The sequence below is a fragment of the Neodiprion fabricii genome, chromosome 3 (genome assembly GCF_021155785.1).
Source record: "Neodiprion fabricii isolate iyNeoFabr1 chromosome 3, iyNeoFabr1.1, whole genome shotgun sequence".
NCBI classification, from domain to species: Eukaryota; Metazoa; Arthropoda; class Insecta; order Hymenoptera; family Diprionidae; genus Neodiprion; species Neodiprion fabricii.
This window is the reverse complement of record NC_060241.1, coordinates 24,629,584-24,650,768: the sequence shown is the minus strand read 5'-3', so window position 1 is coordinate 24,650,768 and position 21,185 is coordinate 24,629,584. Positions and strand designations below refer to the sequence as shown.

At 43.7% G+C, this 21,185-nt stretch overlaps 1 protein-coding gene across 11 annotated transcripts in view; it reads right to left on the bottom strand.

Annotated features, from left to right (window-relative positions):
• LOC124177183 (CUGBP Elav-like family member 4) overlaps positions 1-21,185 on the bottom strand; it is a 528,908-nt gene that overhangs the window by 200,788 nt on the left and 306,935 nt on the right. For 2 of the 11 annotated variants that reach the window (XM_046559297.1, XM_046559291.1), the window contains exons 1-2: positions 18,530-18,799; positions 17,509-17,744 (exon numbers count right to left, since the gene is read on the bottom strand). The exons of the other annotated variants lie outside the window; for them this stretch is intronic. The gene's annotated coding sequence lies outside the window, so the exon portion shown is untranslated. Of the gene's footprint in view, positions 1-17,508; positions 17,745-18,529; positions 18,800-21,185 lie in introns of those variants that run through there. 11 annotated transcript variants of the gene reach the window in all.

Genomic DNA, 21,185 nt, shown 5'->3' with positions numbered 1-21,185 from the left:
AAGTTTTAATTTTTTCTTTTTGACTTTACTCTCTTTGCCCATTCTCTTTGTAAATTAACAAAGTCAGATGTTTTCGTAGACTCGCGCGGACCGCTCTTGAAACTTTAATCACGCAAAATGCCACGTACAGCAAACGGTGAGCTTTGAATACAGGGTCGTTCAAAAACTGTAAACCATTGGCATAAAGGACCGAAGAGATTCTCAAAGAAAATAATGGTCGACATGTCGTGCTCGCGATACGGTTGTCCACATCCTTTTTGGGTAAATATGGAGGGTGGAACATGACTTTCGGAGAAAAGCATTCACCGCGAGTATCAGCGGTATGTGTTTCTTGGCAAGGTAAGGTATATAAAAGGAGAATTGGAGGATTTTGAAATGATAAAACTGAGCCGGATACGTCCGACTTGTCCGTACATCCCTGCCGAGCTTTGGACGGCTGGTTGCTTTCGAGAAGTTGTCTTACAGTTCGGTTGAGTTGGACCGAGCCTCGTTTTCCCCCCTTCCCTGCAACGAGAACCCGCGCGCGGTAAAGTAAAGGGAAAAGGCAAGGAAAAAATACGTCTCCGGGGGAGATTGGCTCGTTACGAATTCTTCCTCGCGCGCGTGCGGTCGCTTGCCCTGATATCGGACACTTTGCACGCAAAAGTCCGATATCAATTCCGGACCCGGGTACAGACCGATATTATTTTATGGTTCGTAAAATAGTATATTCTCTCTGGGCGGGGCGAGGGGGAAGATGCGAAAAACCGGTCATCCATTCTCCCCGTTGCCCCAGGACCTGACCGGAAAATCTCAACGGGCGCCTCAAGTTCATACGCCTCGTCTATGCGCCCCGTTCAAAAAGCGAAACATACGTCGCTGCGAACCAGGCGAAGGATGAGAGAAAAAAATTTCACCCGCCCCAAAAAGCTAGGGGTTGATCGCCTCGTGTCTGGGCATAAAAATCCGTCACCTGTTTCAACAATATGAAAATATGGTACGTTACGTCTTGTGAGTTGGACGGACACGTGGAATTTGAAAGGTATGTGAAAAATGCAAGAGTAATGCAAGAGTAATGAGAGGACGTATTTGAGTGTAGAATGGGTGTGTTTGAGTCGCGGTTTTTTAACACAGTCAGTCCCATTGCCAGCGGCCATTTCTTAGTGGTATGGGGTTGAATTCACCGAGTCTACTCTCGATCCGGTCGAGACTGCCGCTGTATCTCTCGCAGGAAGCCACCGCTTCTTTACGAGTATTGCGGTAACGGGTCTCCACCTCGATCCTCTCCAGCGCTGCCGAGAAAGGGGGCGATACTTTTTTTTTTTAATCCAAGAATTGTATTTATGCGTGTACAATAGCACTTTCCTGTCCCATTATTTTACCCCCGCGCTGCGGTCCCGCTTCACGCCATCCACCTTCCCTTTCTCCTTCTCTTTTCGCGTGCCTCTTTGTGTATGTATTGTGCATGTGTGTGTGTGTGTGTGTGTTTTACTCTGGCGTAAGCTTTATACAGTTTGTCCGAAAACGTCGATTCCAGGGACGCTCTGAAAAATGAAAACTTCCGCACCAGCTGCGTTTCATAATTAATTTGAAAATTAAGGTTCCAGCAGCTGCAGGGGTGTGTAAGCTCGAGAATCCCGCCGACGGCACCCCCGCCCCATTGTCTGAGATTTCTTTTCCCGCTGCTGCGTTTCTCGCGCCTCGACTATACCGCGGTCCTCCTCCATCGCGGCTCGGGATTATCAACTTACAATAGAAAAATACCCGAGGTACAACATCGCTGATTTTCTTCATTCTATGAAATGTTGTAGTGCATGAGAAAACATTGCTCACGTATTCTTCTCACGTGCCAATTTGGCCGTTCAAAGGATCAAAACCATCGCTAAGGTTTAACACCGCAAATGGATTTTTTAGAGTTTCTTGACAATGACATACAAATGTTTTTTTTACAACCAATTGGTCATTAATTAGTATCAAAGACGATAATCACAGTGTTTTTAAACTAAGGGTTTGATTTCCTTTCTTTGAGGGGGCGTAACGTTTGAGGGTAGTTTTTACATCCTTGACCATCCATTTAGCAAGTTGTATTAGAACGTATCACAAAATAAACAAAACTGACAAAGTAAACGTAGAGTACTTTTTTTTAGAAGGTGCAAGCTTTTCTGTTTTTATGAAAGTTCTTCATACCGCGAAGAAATGATTGGAAGACTTATTGATTGCCAGAATATCAGGTCTAAACGGGTTCTGCATCCTCGGCTCGCCGATTCGTGTTTCGTGGCTTTTGGCCTTGCCGAATTATTACCCAATCCGATCAGACTATTTCAGTTCAATCCGGCTAATTGGGATCTGAGAGCTCGGCGCTATATTTGACCGGCACCCTCGACCCTCTGGTCTCTAGTGGCTGACTGACAATGAGATATAACTCTTTGGGGCTCGTGGGTAATAACTTTCGCTACGATTTCGTGGCTCAAGCCAATCAATGAAATCACGTTACCGTGTTTCACCTTCCGATTCGCTGCCCTTCATTCTTTCCATGCATTTTCGATCGAGCTCCCAGCTGCTCCAATCTCGCATGCATTGCTTTTCCGTGCACGCTGCGGATTCACCTGCAGCAATTTCTTTGCTATGAAAAATTGTGCACAGTATCCGAAACGTTGACTTGCAAAAATTTTACGGCTAAAATTTTACGTCTAAGGTTTTATTTTTCGTGATCTGAAATTTTTGATCAAATTTTGCACATCCAGATTCTCACAATATTCAGTATTGAATATTTTCTTGTATAAATGTACCGAACAGTAAATGTAAAGAGGAGTTTAAAATTGATATAGATGAACAAAAGATCAAATTTGTTCATTCGTACCTGAAGATTAATATTTTTCTTCCAAAATAGTAAAACGTCGAAGCAGCTATAGAGAAATGTTTTTATCATTGGAAAAATGAAGCATCTAAATATCGCCAGTATTTGGATCAGAATTAAATTGGCATCGTGAGCAGTTTTCGCTTATTCGCGTAAGATTTACGAATAAAACACCCGAGATCTATGAAAGAATATTTGAATTGGCTGCCAATAATCGATTTCTAGATAACACAGAGTCGACGTCATTAGAGGTACACCTATGCCGTTGAGTCGGCGCGCGGTGCCGAAGTGATGCATATAAAGATAATGTAGAACGAGATTGGCAAGCTTATCTTATTCGTTCCGGAAAATTTCGTCACCATGGAAGAACTGGCGATGGCACCAGGACCTCTCATTCCCAGCAGTCCAATTTCAAGGGAGCTTTAAACCACCCCGTTTATAACGCCCATGGCGCGGCGGGCGTCCGAGGGTGGCCAACTCCTCCGGCAGAAATGTGCAAGTCAAACAGCTTCGCTCAGCAGTTTATCCAACGTACACTCGCCGACGCGATGCATGCACCGCACCCACAAGCGCCCACGTTTATGAGCTCCGCGACGTCGGACACCCTCGCCCCCCGCCCCTCGTATCTAGCGCTCAACATATTTGTAGCTTTTCTGAACGTAAGCCGGAGCTTCACCGTGTAAAAACACCTCCACCCTCGCCTATGTAGGTATGTACAAGGTGTGTGTACGCGGTTCCGTGCCGCATACGTTGCACATGCAAAATACATTTTTGAACTCACACACCCCTCCGCTCTTCTCGCCTTCGTCTGCTCTTTTCGCGAGGTGGGTACATCCACCGGGGGTTGCTGGTACAGGGAGATCAGGCCCTAGGCTTCTCGTCGAGAGAGAACCGAGCATCGCCGCGTACCTCGCTCAGGGAAAAATCCATTATTAAGCATCGCGCGAGGGAGTTTACGATGCGGTGTAAAATACACGAGATTCACAATCATAAAAGAAATGTTACCGTTTTTTTTTTCTTTTTTTTTTGCACACTATCGCTCTTCCGCCCCCACCTTATGTATCACCGTTCTTAAAACGCCCAATGCAATACGAAACTTGTATCCTTAAATACATTAAGGATGAGTTCTGCTTCGTTTCGTTGCGACACTTGACGCTGCCCCCAACACGTCGGGAACTCCTAATCGTTTTAATTTACCAATTGCAACTATTCAACTTCATTGAGGTGTTGGCCTGACAATTTCAGCTAAATATATTTCAAATTGCAGCGTCTCTGATTACAAGTATCTTGCGTGAGTCTAGTTTAGAAGATTCGCTCATTCGATTTGTTTCGTCCATGAACAAGTGTTCAAAATCGGGGTCAAAACTGTATACTGGAAGAATGTTTCTAATTCAATCATATCTTTACGCTGATACACTTTTTGCAAGATTTAATTCGAAGGAATTATAAGTATAGCGAAATCTCTGGCTACTCGTACAAACTCTGAAGTCTTATTCTGTATTTTTTAATACAGTCCGCGGATGGAAAGTTGAACAAATTTATTTACATTTGGAAATATATCTATGTATTATACGTATCCGACTTTATTGAATTAAGGTTCAAGTTGGTAGACGACCAATAATTACGATTATCCGAAGACTTATCGTGGCAATAGAAATGACGAATGTTCGTATATCTTATTAATCTTGAAAGTAGTTTGGAACAGAAGAACAGTAAAGTATCTTCACAATTTTCCGATTCTGTTTATATAGTTATTTGACTCACAAATCGCGTGGGATGTAAATCTCCCGGAGGCGACGTTGTTCGGACACTTTACACGCATCCACATTTCACATAGAAAACATCGGAATAACCTTTTCTTTCACATTCGAGGATAGCATTGCACTATTGAAGATATGAGAAATACATTATATCACACGCATGTAAAATCGCACGACACGCGAATCTAGTTGACAAAAGAATCTTCACCTTTCATCGCGTAATAGTCATTCATAGTTTAGTTGGACCGGAAAGCATTGTGAATCGGTGGCCTGTAATTACTCCGAGAGTAATCGTATGCACCGAAATTCAGGTGTATTGTCATCCTTCTACAATGAGATTTCGAGATATTGAACGGGCCCAAATTACTCACCCGTACGAATTATTATATCTAATTGCGACTCGGTCTTCCCTATTCGCAATCATAATGAAACAGAATCGTGTACATCAGTTACCAGGGTTTCGTAGGCTGAACGCATTAATGTACCTACGTAAGCTTGGTAAATTCCGTGACCCTTTGTTTCGGAGTTGGGTTTGAGATCTTTGAAGACACCTTTACCTGGCGCGGATTATTTTCACATGTAGCTATACTTAGGGCGGAGACGAGGCAACGCTTGCGTCTGAAGCCTCGAGCAATTCGCACAAGATGAACGTTGAGTAGAAAATGAGAGGTAGGCAAAGGAGATGAAGGAACGGGGATTGGTGAGGATGGGGTGCAGAAGTACGGAGTGGCGAACGTGCGGATATATAGACATTGTACGTATATAGCATCGATCGTTCAGTTTTTGCGGATTTAATAACTTTGAGTTTAATTAACTGCTGAAAGTCGTGATCGATTCCCTGCGAGCCCAGGGTAGAAACTCACCTCACGACTGCTCGCGAATCAGCTTTCTCTCCCCGCATTTTCCATCGCTTCTCTTTCCCGAGGTTTTATCCATGCCAGGTATAACGTCTAATCCTTGGAGGTTCGATGAGTGGGAGAATCGTAGGAAACTTCTTGCAGAAATCCGTTCGATCGGAAAAATCTGATATTCATTGAAACTTCGTTTTATCCGAGGTTCGACTGATAAGAATAAAACTCAGTAGCGTTCGAAGAAAAGTTATAGGAAAAAACTTCCACCACTTTCTCGGACTCTGATAGAATACGTACCTATAACTGCCACTCAATTTTCACCAACATTTATACTCCGCGTAAGCTTCGACAACAAAATATCAGTTGCAACAAGTCCGGATAGATGGAGTATCAGGTTTGGGATGATCCGGTTTCATATTCGTCTCGAACAGTTTCGATTAAGTGTAAACAAATCTGCAGGGGGTGCTGTAGCCGACAATTTATCATACTTTGCGGAGCTTTACAGTTAGCGAGAAGCGGGGGCGAGACTGTAAAACAGGAGGTCGGGGCTTTTACGCGGAGTTAAGTTTCTCCTGAAGGAGACATTTTAATTACCGGTCGCCCATTCGCTCGCAGTATGTATTCGGCGATACACCTGCTCCCGCCTCCTACGGCGTCAGGACGCCCGGCGTCTCCGACCGCGTCTCCTCGGCGTCTTTCCACCGTCTCCAGCTTCGCCCTCGAGCGACCTCGCACCATTTGTCTCCCGAGTTTATATAAAGGTGGTCCGCGCCACCTCTAGGCATTCCCATTCCCGCCTCCTCCTCTTCGCTCCTCTCCGTCTCTTCGCACAGTCATCGCCTCATTCACCGATCTGTTCGTCCGGCCCAGCTTTTCCGCATCCGAAGTTTGACCACGTTTTTCGACGCAAGAAAAGTAAACGCGAGGCGCCACTTCAGACGACATTCGAAACGAATGAGAGTTCGAGTATTAGTAGAAACAAGAAACGTTCGAGCGTCTCAATACTCGGCAACGGATGCGCCACTAAAGGGTGAGGATCGGGCGATGCGTCTTTTCGTGATGTTAATATTGGCATGGTGCTGCACCCCGCGAAGGGATATCAGCTCGGCACGGCGTTCTTTTCGAGACCCGCAGCCGGTTGTCCGTGTAATCAAGACTAACAGTCTCGGCTGATCCTCCACCCCTTCCTATATCTCAATTTATATCTCAATAACGTCACTTAGCTCTGACGTCCCAGTGTCTTTTTCGGGCCGCGAGTTTATCTATGCAGAGCTTCGCCCTCGCCCTCGCGCCTCTTGGAAGTTAAATAAGAGGGTTTCCGGGCTCGCTTTTGCAGTACGATGGTAGAATTGGAAAGTGAACAGCGAGGCACTTCTCTCTCTAACCTAAAACACGCGCGTTACACGGTAGCTGTCCAAATTTCAGATCATGACATCAGGTTCTGTTCAATTCTTTTAATATTCGGAAGATAAGATATAATCGACTTATACGGGTAACTATGATAATTTCTCCGTATTTGATACTGCACATTCACGAAATGTTTTTAAGTACCTCTGAGGCATCAGGAATTTAAACTTTCACTCAACTCAACCTTTCTAAGTTTCGCGGCATCAATTGTCAGATTTTTTTTTTCAGAAAAATTGCAACCGGTCCTCATGTACATGCCGACTTTAGTAATATTAGCTGGCCCACGTAATCTCTGATCTAATTTTGTCAATTTTCTTTAACTTGGCAACAGATGGACAAGCGCCGCCTGGCTTTGCGGGCCAATCTCGTTTCCAGGGGAGCGCACCACCCGCCTCTCTCTGGCGGCTCGTCAATCTCCCGTCAGCCTTTCACGCTCGCTGTACGAAAATTATACGAAAATTCCTCGCCCACCCGTTGGACAAGAAGAATTCACAAATTTTCTCAGATATGCAGTTAAATATTTTCAACTTGAGGAAATTCAATATGAATTTATACACGAATCCTTGTACCTTACACCGCTGCTGAGAAACTGTCCCGCGTAATCTGCTTGACAACACGTTGCAGGTCGCGATGTGTTTTTTTTAACTACTTACAAGTATACGTTTTAATCAACAGTGAATAAGAATATAAGTTTACAGAAGCGGACACGTTTGTTGATCACTTGAAGCTATCAGAAAAATTCTCTTCCACAATCACAGAACGATTTGTAAACTTTTTAGAGACGAAGCGAAAAGGAACTTTTTAAACGAATGTCATTCTCATGCTTCCTTTCAACTCAGAATAAGGTCAATCAGCAAGAAATAACCGATGTAATAAAACATCATCCGTGAGCAATATTGTCTAACAAACGATCCTGAGAGATATCGGATACTGATCGTTTTTCAAACGGTTCACTGCCCTCACTGACTGGGATCCCCTCAACACCACAGGTAGTTCCGGAGCTTTAGCTGACTCACGCAAACGTCAATCAATCATCGTTGAAATAATGAAAGTATCGAGAGCACGTGGGACATGCGGCGGTCGGCCAAGAGCCTCGATGACTACAGGCCGACGAAGAGAAAACTGCGCTGAGGATAAGTGGAAAAAGCAAGAAAGAATTAAATAAGGCAGGGAAGGACGGCCATGGCGCAAGAGTCGAGCAACGGTGTAAACAGAAACATCTGTTTGGGATTCTATATGTCTGCGGCGAGTTACAGCGACCAAAGGGATTAGGTGAAGAGTAATCCCGGTTTGCGGAGTTTCTATAAAGCCCTAGAATAGGTTAATCTTGCGGGGCAAGTTTATCCTCTGCTTGGCCTAATCCAACCAACTTAATACTGGCCGAGGTAGGACAGGGCGAACGCAGGCCGGGCACAACCGTCGTCTTCGTGGCATTCCGGTGAGCACAAACCTCGTCTCGTCGCCCCGTGCGTCAATAAGTATTTATTTATACTTATAGTGAGGAAAAATTTCGGTGCGCAATTTCATGAAATAACAAGTGGTTGGAAAAGTATGTTATACGTTATATTTATAATGACTTATTTGTAATGTGATTTCATAACGTGGGGGATAGAGTAATTTTATGAATTCGGTTTTCTTGATTTCTATTTCTTACTGTTTCTTGATTTCATTCTTGGCAATTTCTTATTATTATTTCTCGGACGAATGTTTGTTTCTCAAAGTAAAGATTTCTTTACGACCAAAGGAGTGACGTTCGATTTAGAGCTTTATAGATTACATTATATTTACCGACCGAAGCGACAGATTATGCAATTAATTTAACGTTTTATAATTTCTCTAAATAGACAATTTAGTGATGTTTGAATGCTTTCTTTTTACTGCTTAGAAAATAGAGATTAGATAAAAAGGAGTTTGAAACAAGTACAGAAGTATTTGGATTCTAAATTCGTAAAATGAAGTTTATCAAATCCACCAATTATCTCTGTGTAATTCTTAAAAAACCGGTTAAACTAGAAAAAAATCATTTTTAATAATTATTTCGTTGAAATAATAATCCATCCTAAGAAGATCTGGCAAGAATTTCGTGAATCTCAATCTTTTGAAACCGTTCCTCATCACGACTTGTTGGGACAAATGTTTTTGTTCAAATTTAAATTTCGCGAATAGAAATAAACCGATGATAAAACTGTCAAAATCATTGAACCTAACACCTACAAGATTTGGTGTCAAATGAATATTCCTACCATTACAGTAAGACTTTTAGAAGGCTATAGATCACATCAATATAGGCAAGATTTGCGATGTTGGGTAACGAGAGTTTCAGAACTTTCCTCGAAAAAGCAGAAGAACACAAGGATCTGATTTTTACGTTTCTGGCTGTTATGTACAGACAAGGCTTACGTGGATAATCACAAAACCCGTTTATTACCGGGATTTCGGTCATTACACAAATCTGTTATGGTGAACTGAACAGAGGGGAGCTCGTGATACCTGTGTGATCCTGACAATTTTACCGGAAGCTAATCTCGAGGCGGAAATTACTGGCAGCACTACCGCAGTATATAGAATAATTTCACGACACCGGTATAAGATCCGTATATCTATACGCGACAGAAAGCAGCACCGCAGGCCTTGGAGTTCAGATCAAGGAGAATATAGCGTCTCAAGCAAGTACCTGGGTCAAAAATCTGTGCTTGAGATCGATATTCGAGAGGCGTAAATCCCGCGGCATTTGCATCGGTCAAGATCACGCTATGAGACAACTGAAGTCCCGTGGGATTTGCAGGGATGTTGACGTAGGCGACAAACATGCGGGGACAAAACTACAACCCTGCGTGGGGTCGCAGTTTGCTGTCTTGCCTCGCGAAATAACAAGCCGCACTGTTCTGTCGCCAGATACTTGATCCAGGGGCGGTTTTTGACTCCCTCAGAGCGGAAGAAGAGAGAAAGAGACTGAGATATACGCTAAGATAAGGATCGAATAAGTACGAGTTAAAAACTTTCAATTACCAAGTTTCGCGTAGCTTTATTAATATCCACTGTATAAGCATGCCGAGAGCTTCACGCATGGGCGATATCAACGGTCTGATTCGTTCCGCTCGTCCCAGGGGTATTCACAAATTTTACTCACAAAATAAACACAAGCTGCACGATGGAATATCGAGTGATATGGTGATGTCTGCTTGGCGTATGATGATACGTCCAGATGACCCGCTATATTCGTACCCTTCGATAATAATTTTCTGCACAATTTCTGCTCCAGCGTTTACGCTATACACAATCGTTGATATGCGAATGAAAAATTGTCATCGTTTTATTAAGCGAATGGTTAATATTGCTAGGCACCAAACTAGAGCTGTGCTTACAGTCAAGAGAGTGAGATTCGATCCCGAAATGGCACCGCATAAGCGCAACTGCGCACATAGACCAGGATTCGAATTTGATTTGCAAATTCGGTTAGACGCAATGTGAACGCAAGACGCAAAGGCGAAACGGGAGCCACCCTCGTCTGGTCGAGTGTAGCCATCCTGAACGACGCTGTCGAGGAGGACATTCGGGAGGTCCCGTGGGACTAAGGCCGAGAAAAGGCACGCGACATGAATTTTAATTTGTCTCACAGCTCCAGGCCGTGAAGTTCCTGCAGATGCACTTGGGATACCGTAACGAGTAGCTAAAGTTTTTTGACGAAAAGAATTAAAAGTTTCCAGAGCCGCGCAACTCGTCGTCGCAGACCTCTGATGTCCGCATAAAGTAATTATAGTGACGTCTGGCAGGAAACTTGGAAAAAGACGCCGGAAAAGTTGACTTATTTGTCACGAGCGTCTTTGTGAGTCATACTCGTAACCGTAACACGCGACGACGAATTTTGCGCTCTGCAAAGTGGCTACGATAATGGCACACTTAAATCTATCGATAATTCGCTCTGTCAAATCGGTGATGGAACGATCATTCGTGCATCTGGAATGGCAATGATCATTTAAGATTTCAGACTAAAATTACATCGTACATTTCACGGGTGTGATGCCGAATATTCTTCGAGTATTATTCAAGACGATTGTGAAAAGGAACAAACCGTTGCAACCTCAAGGACTCGCGACGCGGTACCAGATCAATCTACAAGCGCCTGAGACGACCAGGTGGCGGACCGGAGATTTGCAAGCCAGATTGAAATTTTGAATTTTAAATTAACCCCGGACATGATGGCAAAAAGGTGCCAGCCTCCAGGCGGAAGAAACAGGCGAAAAACCTGTGTACGCGGGTCAGACAGCTGGAACCACTAACCGTGGGATAATTGCAAATCTAATCCGCGAAGTTGGGACGCGACGTATAATATCTCATGAGCCGCCATTGGCCCTCATGATTCAGGAAAACTCTGAAACGCGTGATTATTTCTTGTCAAGTAATTGGCAGAGCAGCTGATTCGGTGCTTTGAAGTTAAGGATAAGTAAGAGTAATTATGTAGTTAGATTTAAGAATCAGAGGCAAAGAGTAATGAAATTTCTCATCGGCATCATCTTCTCATAGCTGATTTTCAGCTCTTGTTAAAGATGGCCGTTCGCTTCCCGACGGTTACCTTTCCCTCTGATCCTAATGTTAACAACCTTTTCCATCCGTGGGCTACAATCCTCCCGGTATCGCTACCACTGTGTTACCCGTCTCTCCCCGCAAGAGGAACGGCAACTCATTACTTCTCTTTGTTCTTTGAATTGGATAGTTTTCCATTAGCAATCATAACAGTGCCCTTTGGCCTCGCACAACCGATGGAGACGGCGAATGGCAGAGGACGGTCGTCTTCCTTATTCAACATCTCGTCATTCGACGCTGCGGAAGTCCCCGAGTATTCAGTTCACGTAGCGCGCGCTAATTTCCATTTTTATTACAAATTGGACCAGGATTTGGTCCGCGGGAAACAGCTCGCATGGGACGAAAATACATTTTCAGGGAATTCTTTATTACTTACGTATAGTTCGTTACCGGGATCACATACTTTATACGCCTGCTCGGATCCATTTGAAAACACTTACCTGAGACAGAGAGAGAAAGAAAAAACTATTTTAGGGATTGCAGTAAATTCCCTATTCCGGGTATATTGCCACGTTCAATTCAACGACTGCGCTGGTGTCACGAAATGAGAAATTCGAAACGTGTTCCAATCATACAACCGGATATCTCGTTTCAATTCCCTTTGTAACCAAACCAGATCCATCGCGCCGGCGCTTGTGTAATTCTTTTGTTAACTTTGATGAAGTTTTACTGCGAACTTTGCCTATGGCATTGAAGTACTGGAAGTTGCATGTTATACTGTTTGTTACTCATCGTTCAATCGATATCGAATCGATACGAGAATACACAGTGAAGTAATACGTTTAGTAAATCATGTATAAAATAACTTGTGTCGTAAACGATTACATCAAAGTTCCATATAATCACTGTAACCTGACGACGCCAGTAACTCACTAGTGACTTTCTAAAGATTTCACGGCTCCGCACAGCGTGAAGAGGACCGACATATGCGGATTTCAATATTGCGATACCGATTCAGCCTATATATAGTGGTAAACGATGCGGAGGAGATTCATAGAGGAGCGGTTCGGAATTTATTCACAACAGTATAGGGTACCCGTGGTTCCTGCCCAGCCACTTCGCTCTGCTCGTGACCCTCAATTACCGATACCATGAAAAATATTCACCGAAGGAAAGTCTGGTCGTGAAGATGCGTGAAATATCAGTTTGTGCAGATTCTAAATCTTGAACAGTCTCAGTACTGAGTCTAGTACAGACGGTTCTGCAATTTCTACATTGGAAAAACAAAAGCACAAGCTTTTTAAACCTCGTCCTGGAAATACGTCGAAGTCTACGTTACTTTGATAAGACATATCTGAGTAACAATACAGTAAAGTTTTTGGCACATTCAACTTTTCACTTAGAAAGGTGATCGAACTGGAAAACAAATAATCAATGAACATTTGAACATTCTGGGTCCACTTCATAGCCGGTAGCACTTCTACGTAAGAAACGAATCAATTGGACAGGTAAGGAAACATTTTAATGTCGGTGACTGAAACACGTTCGAGAAATCCAGACATCCCAGTAAACCAGTCACTCCATGACACATCCGTATGCTAAATAGTAAAAAAAGCTGAACTCAACGTAAAGACGACAGAAAAGGACTTTGATTTTGGGCCAGATCGATGCTCAGTACCTCATAATTTACATTCAATACCGCCAGAGAAGCCATCGGCCGTTTGGTCTATAGAATTCAATGTATCAGCTACATTTTGGGCATGTGAACTTTGTACTTGTCCACTTTGTTTTATAAAGGTGAACCGTTCAGATATACAGCTTGCTATCGTACAGTATAATACATGAGAGACCAGCAGGATGTTGGAATTGACGGGCCAATAGATGCCTGATTGCCTACCTTTACCTGATCACTGCGCATCTATTTGCCTGAAATGACTAACGCCACTAGGCTAGATTGGTTTCCAAAATGCTTCGAGTTGACTTTTGAATGAGCATGAAATTCCTGAGGGTGTGGAATCTTTTGGACGGAAAATAGATCGAGGAATCACCAGTTACGCATTGCATCTTACAGTGAAATAAAATCCTCGCAAGCGCGTTGAGTCATTAATTATTTTTTGCTGTATAAACTTTAGAGCTCAGCTGCAGCCCGTGTCTCAAGTTCAAGTAATTCCATCCATTGTGTTCTATACCTCCGGATGCCATCTCGTGTTTCATCGACGCCTTCACCAACGCCGCGAGCATCGCGGGCGACTCAGGTTTTGTAGGGAAGATTTAGCCCCTCTAACCAGGTATAAACTTGTGTTCGTCTCACCTTCTATTTTATTCGTACTCTCCACACTCTCAACGCGGCAAAAATCCTAGGATCAACGTATTCCTTCTGCTTCTAGGTCGATCGTTCGAAAATGTCGCAGTACAAACTTGAACCGATGGTGATCTCAAACGAGAAAACAGCAAGAACTTTTATGAAAATTGTCCACTACGTCTGAGATAATTTTCGATTTGATTAAACTTCGGGGAAATGAAGTACGAATAGACAGATAATTTCAAATCTCACCTCACACAACAACGAAAAATATTCACGGACAAAACATGCTTATTTGAATATCAAAAGAAGAAAGCAGTCATCGAGCTAGTATAAATTGAGTCGGATATTCTGAGCGAGTTTACTTGTACCTCTAGTGAAAGTATAAGTACATTAGTTTTAGCTGAGCGGCAATATTAGACGGAGACCAGGACAAGTGGATGGTGGAGCACGGAATTACAATGGAAAGTGGTAGACGTGGTGAGAACTGCTGAGAGGGGTAGGTATTATAGGCGGTGTCACGACGTGGAATACGATATATTTTTGCCGCGGCGGTTGACTCGAATCGAAAATTTTTCGGGTTATATTTCTTACCTGTTTTCCTCGTCCTACAGATTAGTATTGATTTGCGTCTAATATAGGTACTTTAACGGTGTTACACTGCGGCTTGTCAACCCCGAACTAGGGGTTGAACGAATTGGCCTTTAACCACTGCCCTCATTGTCAATCGAGTTAACAACTCTTGACAATATTGAATTTGTGGCCATTCGGTACGAAGGTGAGCGCCATTTTTGTCTCGACGTTCCTCATCTCGGTTCGTGAAAGCGATAATATTTCGGAGGTTGTAAAACGGGCGGAAAAGTCATAATAATTTCCCCCCACTTGCACGACGACACTTTACGAGGAGCTTGAAATATCACGCCGGGCATTAACGCGGCCGTACACGGGAGTTCCAGGGATGACCGAATCGTGTCGCGAGGTCCAACGCCGCGGATTAAGCGTGTAGCTACGCGTGTTCGTGAAACGCCAAACACTAGGCGATAAGGTGGAGTCGCCACCATGCAGCTCATTGCGAGTCTGCCACCCCTGCGCCACATCGTCGCTGTGAAACGGGAGTAAACCACCGAGAGCGATGACGTTTAGTAGTCAGCGTTGCCGAGAGCGGAATGATTAATTATTCTTAGCTGTGGTATTAGGTTGATGGGCCTTCTCGCCTCTCTGCATGACATAGGCATACAGCCGGTAAACCAGCCGGGAGTACATTATAGCCCCGTCAAATTGCTTCACGGGAGTTTAGTTCTGGTCTGCCTAACCGAGCCATGAGTCGCGTGACTATACCGAACCTGCCACGAGTATTCCGATTGAAAATTCTCGCTCCGGATCTGGGAAGATCGACAAGGAATTCTAAGACACGCCGGAGTGTGTTCGATGTTTTGGTGGTTGGGAATAGAAAGTTGTGATCCTGAGTGGTCATTTACGACGAGCGCAGTTGTTCGCAAGTAGTCGTAAAAGTTGTATAGCGGTGTGGAAATAAAAAATTCTATGAATTCTTGTTGTAGTTTCTTGCTAGCGACAGAAAAGAAAACTCATAATGCAACCTTTTTCTGTAACTATCGTTAATTCGTTTAACGACCGGAACAAAACAATAGAACGAACAGCTGGAACTCACCCTCAGAGCTTTTATGACGGACTCGGAACAATCTAGGCCAGGCATCATTTTGAACAGAGCATATGCGATTATATTTTTCACGACATGGCTATAAAAAATAAGGAACATCGAACAATTTCTAAAACTCTGTCTAAGATCATTCCGTGTGAATTTCAGGATCGTCAACAAAACTGCAAGTAATCTTCATTCGTCAGTTGAATCCGATTTACTCGTCATTTAGCTCAGTGAAAAGCATTCTCCTTACCCTACCATCTGCTAAAAAAAATGGAAAATACAAAATCTATAACACGTAAGGAACTGCAGGTTGTTCTAAACTATTCATGTGAGTCTAGAATTGTAATTAGTTACTTTATACATTCACCGTGTGCGTTGTTCGTCTTAAAAAATGATCGAAAGAATATAAAGAAACAAAGAAAATGCAATTCAAATAAGGATTATTGTTGAGATCATGCACGAGAATGGCCTCTGTCGGTTTCGCTGCTATCCAAGGATTAGCTATTAGAATGATTAGATCGAATGATCAAGTTCAAGATCTATCACAATATAATCCTCACACCTTGTCGCTGTAATTACAAACAATCTCTGAATTTCAATCACATTCGTTCACGATAGCTGTCTAATAATGGACTCTAACTGCGGCTCGTCACTGAAAAAAATGAGTATGGAATTAAATATGAATTTTTGAACCCTGAAGATTTGAAAAGTATTCAAATGGTTATCAGGAATAATATTAATCTTACGTTGAATGGGCGCAGCCGCAATGTTTGATATTTCAACCTGAGCAAGAGATATAATTTTAGGCAAAATTTGGATTTATATGCCGGTGTAACCATTGAAAGCACGGGCGAACCGGAGATCACTATCGAGCTTTGAAAGCGGTTTGTTTTCAAAGAACACGCCTTTACGAAATGCGCATATTTAGTAGGGGCGGGGAGGTATTATTTCGCAGCGTGGCCTTATTTTACATACATCGTTGTTTTCTGAGAAGGCAGCTTTCGTTAGATCACAGAGAAATGAACGTAGCCATGCATTATACTAGGGTATAAATGTAAGGCATTTCGTTACAAATCTTTTCAATTAAGTTTTGAGTTTTCTTATTCCTTGAAATTTGATTTGAAACAGTATCGATTTGTCTCGTGGAAAAATTTCGTCAGTTATAATTTATCCTCACGCACTGCAGATGTTGGAAATTCTATTTGCTCTGTGCCCTCTAAGCAACAAAATCAACCCGTCCAAATATTTTCCTTGAATTCTTATTCAAATTCCATAATCAGCATGTAAATTGGACAACTATTTCATATTCATTACACCATGAACGCTATACAGCATTGTTTAACCTATATGAGGTGCAATCGTCCCTCGAAATCCATCCCCTTTTAATCCTTGCCGTTTCTTGCATAACGAACGTACTAACTTTTGTTCATTTTGTATTTCAGCTAGCCTTGGAACCGAACGCGACTACACCGACTGCTCAAGTAAGGGATAATAATTGCCTCATGAATAATCATGAATTTAGTTTTGCTTATTAAATTCATTATCAATGTATTCAGCACATTTATCGAATGAATGAATCCGATGATATGCAAATGACAGTGCCTGGCTCGAACGACCGGTGTGACGTAGTTAGGTGACACAGCTTGCGACCATACCTACTCTTCGCGACCTTCAACTCTTCTGGGAAAATTGCTTGAGCAAGACGAATTCTTAACTAGGTTACGGAAACAAACTGGGGAGTTTGATTGTATAACCCATCGCCCACCGGCAGTCAGCCCTTCGCACAAATGAAACGTCAAAGAACAATGACAAATACCCTATACGTGTGGGTAATTGTCAAACGTGACGAACCATGTATCACGTTTCAGCGGAGAGAATTTTTTGTGTCTTTTTTCCTTTTCCTTTCATCGCACCTGATCGATCGGGACAAAATTTTACATCCTCTAGGTACAACGAATGTAAATATTTGTCGGGGAATGGAGACTAAAAATGCAACATAAAAAAGAAAATAAGCATGAATTTTTTTTTAGAGTCGGAAGCTGAAATCACGGTATGCACCGCGGTACAGAAAATGCAAAAATTTGGCGCGAGACGGTGATTCGGCATGGAAGATTGGACCGGAAATGATTTTTGGAAAATGAAATAAAACTGGCTGTGACTTTTACCTGCAAGGTGCGGCTGTCATAGAAGTGGTTCGGACGGCTTCGATGCTGAGTTGATCGGACTGAGGGTGAGATCGACTGCGGCTAGCCTGCCCAGGTGTAGATCGTAGAGTACTGACGAAGAACCGCTACGACAGTGGGCGCCAAATGGCGTTTTCTCCTCCTTCCGACGATTCCGCCACCCCCAACCTTCTCTAACCGTGGTTGGCTCCAAAAACGAGGGTCGGCGCGGTCAACAGCTGATCGAATGATCGATAAATATGTTCATTCCGCCGATTACGTTACGTTTTCAAGTTCAAGCATGAGGCTAACCCCTATAATCAAAGTGACAAGCTGTTCCAGATGGACACGTCGCGAATTTGCGCGCGCACTCGTTATGCGTGCTGGATACGCGAATTGCACGCGTTCCATAAGCACGGGGTGATTGCGCGAAGGAAAGTATTTCAGCAATTTTCATACATAGAATGTAATTCACTCGGAAAATGAGTTCGTTGATTTTCAACCTGATGGCCGATTATCCAGAGAGAGAGAGAGAGAGAGAGAGAGAGAGAAAGAGAAAAAAATACCGTCATCCAGAAATTGGTAATTGAGTAACGCCACCCTCTGCGAACGAACTCGTACGAAGGGGAGGGCGTGGGGAGGAAAAGGGTGGAAGACTGACAGGAACGAGGAAGAACGAGGATAACAACACGCACGTATAAAGGGGACGTGATCAGGGGAGTAAGGTTCACTGATACGCTCACGGAGCAATCCGCACGGCACAAGCGAATTTCCGGTGGGTGATATCTGCGGCTCTGTAATTTCGCATCGTTCATCCCTGAATGGGGCGTTATTAAACGCGCGAAAGGAACGCGTGTCACTTCGTCAGGGGCGAAAAACGTGTTTTTTTTTTTTTTTTGGTTTGTTTGTTACGTTACTCCGTTTTTCGGTTTTTCCAAAACATAGATTCACGTATGCACACATACAGCTGCAGGGAGGCGTATGCGTGCGTACGGAAAGACATACGTGGGCACCTGATGCTAACCTATGATCCATGGAAGGAGCGTTTCCAACGTGGAGACGGAACGCGTGCCGTTGATTCGTTGACGCGAGGGAAAAAAAAACTTGGGAAATGCTTCTAGCCGTACTGCAGATAAAGGTACACGGAGAAACTCTCCCTGAACGTGCTTGTTATACTGTCGATATCTCGCGTTCACCGTTTCACATGTGTCCTATTTAATATACGAAACGGAATAGCGTTGCGATGCGCTGCGGTAGAAACAGGCGCGCGGCGTTGCGGCGAGTCGGCTGGCTGACTGGCGGCGGGTGGACGACTCCCGCTCGGCGCTTGACGGCGCGGGGCTGTCGGGGCTTCGGGGGCGGCAAAGCGAGGCTGGGGGCCGGGGGTGGCGCGCCTCGGAAACTCGGGACTACTCGGAGTTCAGCAACAGGCGGCCGCCGCCGCCACCGCCGCCGTCGTTTAGTTCCGGGGGCGGCCGCCCCACGTTAGCGTTCGCCCCGGAGCCACCGTCGCCGGACTGACGTCACTTTGCGTGACGTAGGCGTGGTCACGGATGCGCACTAACACCTCGCTTGTCACCGTCGTCATAGTGACTGTTCGCGAAACCTACCCCCGCCTCCACCCCCCCTGCCGCTTTCGACGGCCGCGACTTCGCTAACCCACGCGTAACACCCCACCTCGCTTATACTCTCGTTCTCTCTCCCTCTCCCTCTCCCTCTCTCGATCGCTCTCTACGGCCACCCGGGATGAGGGATCTCTCTGCAGCCGAAGGGGCCGCGGGGGTGGAGGACGGACGCGAAGCCACGCGGAGCAGCAAAACGCGTTGCCGGGGTAACCGCGCTCAAAAACAAGCCTTCTCCAACGGTTTCTCGGCAGGTATCCGTTTCGATTGTGCAATGACAACCCGAATGGTTCCCGATCAGCGAAAGATACGACGATGTCGGAGATATAATATTGTATACGTGTGTTCAAGCTGCGATCGTGTGACACCGTGTTGACTGCTACGGGTCATACTGCGTTTCAATTTTATCGCATGTTTGAGTTGAAATCGATTAGAAACCCGGTGAAACATGATTCCGAGATTTCACCTCCATCCCACGCTCAGCCCTTACAGGGATAGGAAACGAACTTGTTTTGTGATATTCTAGAAGAGCGCCAAAACAACCGAGTGCTTTCCAGGATCAAGTTGCAGGCAATTAAAACTTCTTTACAGGCTTGATATTGTAACTAATTAGCGCGCATAAGCTGCGGATCATGTTCGCGAAAATCAATACACCCATCAGAGCCTATCGTAGTCTCTTCCAGGATTCGTCGAACATCTGTATAGACAGAATTTTCTTACTACCGGATCGTTTGTAAAGACACACCAGTAAAAGTTGTGAAACCTACTCTTTAAAACAGTAGCGTTAATCTTCCCGTGTTACGTGAATAAAAATGACGCGTGGATAATGCGTCGAGTGGATGAAAATGCGGGCTTTGACAAGCATTTATGGTATCCCGGCAAAATCCGGAAACAATGCTGACGTAAAGTTATTTTGTTATAGTGTGATTCGCGTGTCGGTGACTCGCGGTAGGTATTCGAAGGGTTGAGTTAACCGCAACAAAATCACACGAACCCTGTTCCGAATTTTTCGCGTGTTACGTGTTCCCCAAAGCCGCAATCCCCGCCCATCGCACTTCGTGATCAGCATTCGCCACTTCGGATAATGCTGCACAACACCCTTGACGTAATAATGACGGGTTTCTGTTACCGAGCTCTGTGACAGACCACGTAGCACCGCCCAAATTTCGAATAATTGCGATTTGGATAAATATCTACTATTATACTTATACTACTGTCATGTTCTCGATGATGTGATCTTTCTTGTTGTGGTACTTTTATCGAGATCGGATTAATCAATTAATGAAGATAGAATTGCGTACGCACCGAAAATCTTGACTCTAAAAATAATTATTTGTCCCAATGATTGGAAATCCCGTTAAAGTTATTATTTCACGCTTCAATTTTCGTCGTTACAAAGTCGAGAGGACATTTTTTTGCGAAAAATCAGTTGGTATTTGTGTGTTTTAGTAACAAAACTACGTTTCTGCCGGCCATCTTTAGGCTATACAAGAAGAATTTTCTTTAATCCCATGAATTAATACTGTTTTATTCTAAGTACTATTTGATGTGATTATTTTACATTTTGTTAATCGTAAAATTAGGTTAGTACTGAGAAAGACATTTAAGTACGGAAATACCTATTTGTGTTACTGGCAGAATGAGATTCATGACTTCTCAATGATTTGTCGATACGGATGTTAAGGAAATGTTATTTGAAAAAAGGTTTTAAAATCATAGACCGGCAAACGATTAATCTGAGTATCTAGTGGTGTAAAAATCATTGCATAAATTTGATTGCAAAAAACCTTGATGAAATAAATCATCAAAGTCGAATCTCTGCTCTTGAACGTAATAAAAGCGACCGCGTAAAATCGCATACTATCGTCGTAGGAACCTCACTTCAAGTACGCATTTGAAATGATGCAGGCTGACGTTGGTTATCACAGAGAACATGAATTATTTTCACTCATTGCAAAACCAGCTACTGTTTCGAAATAATACCGATTCAATAAAACGATTGAAAACGCCGTTTTGAAGCATCATCGATATTTGAATATCGCCATTTAGATAATTCGT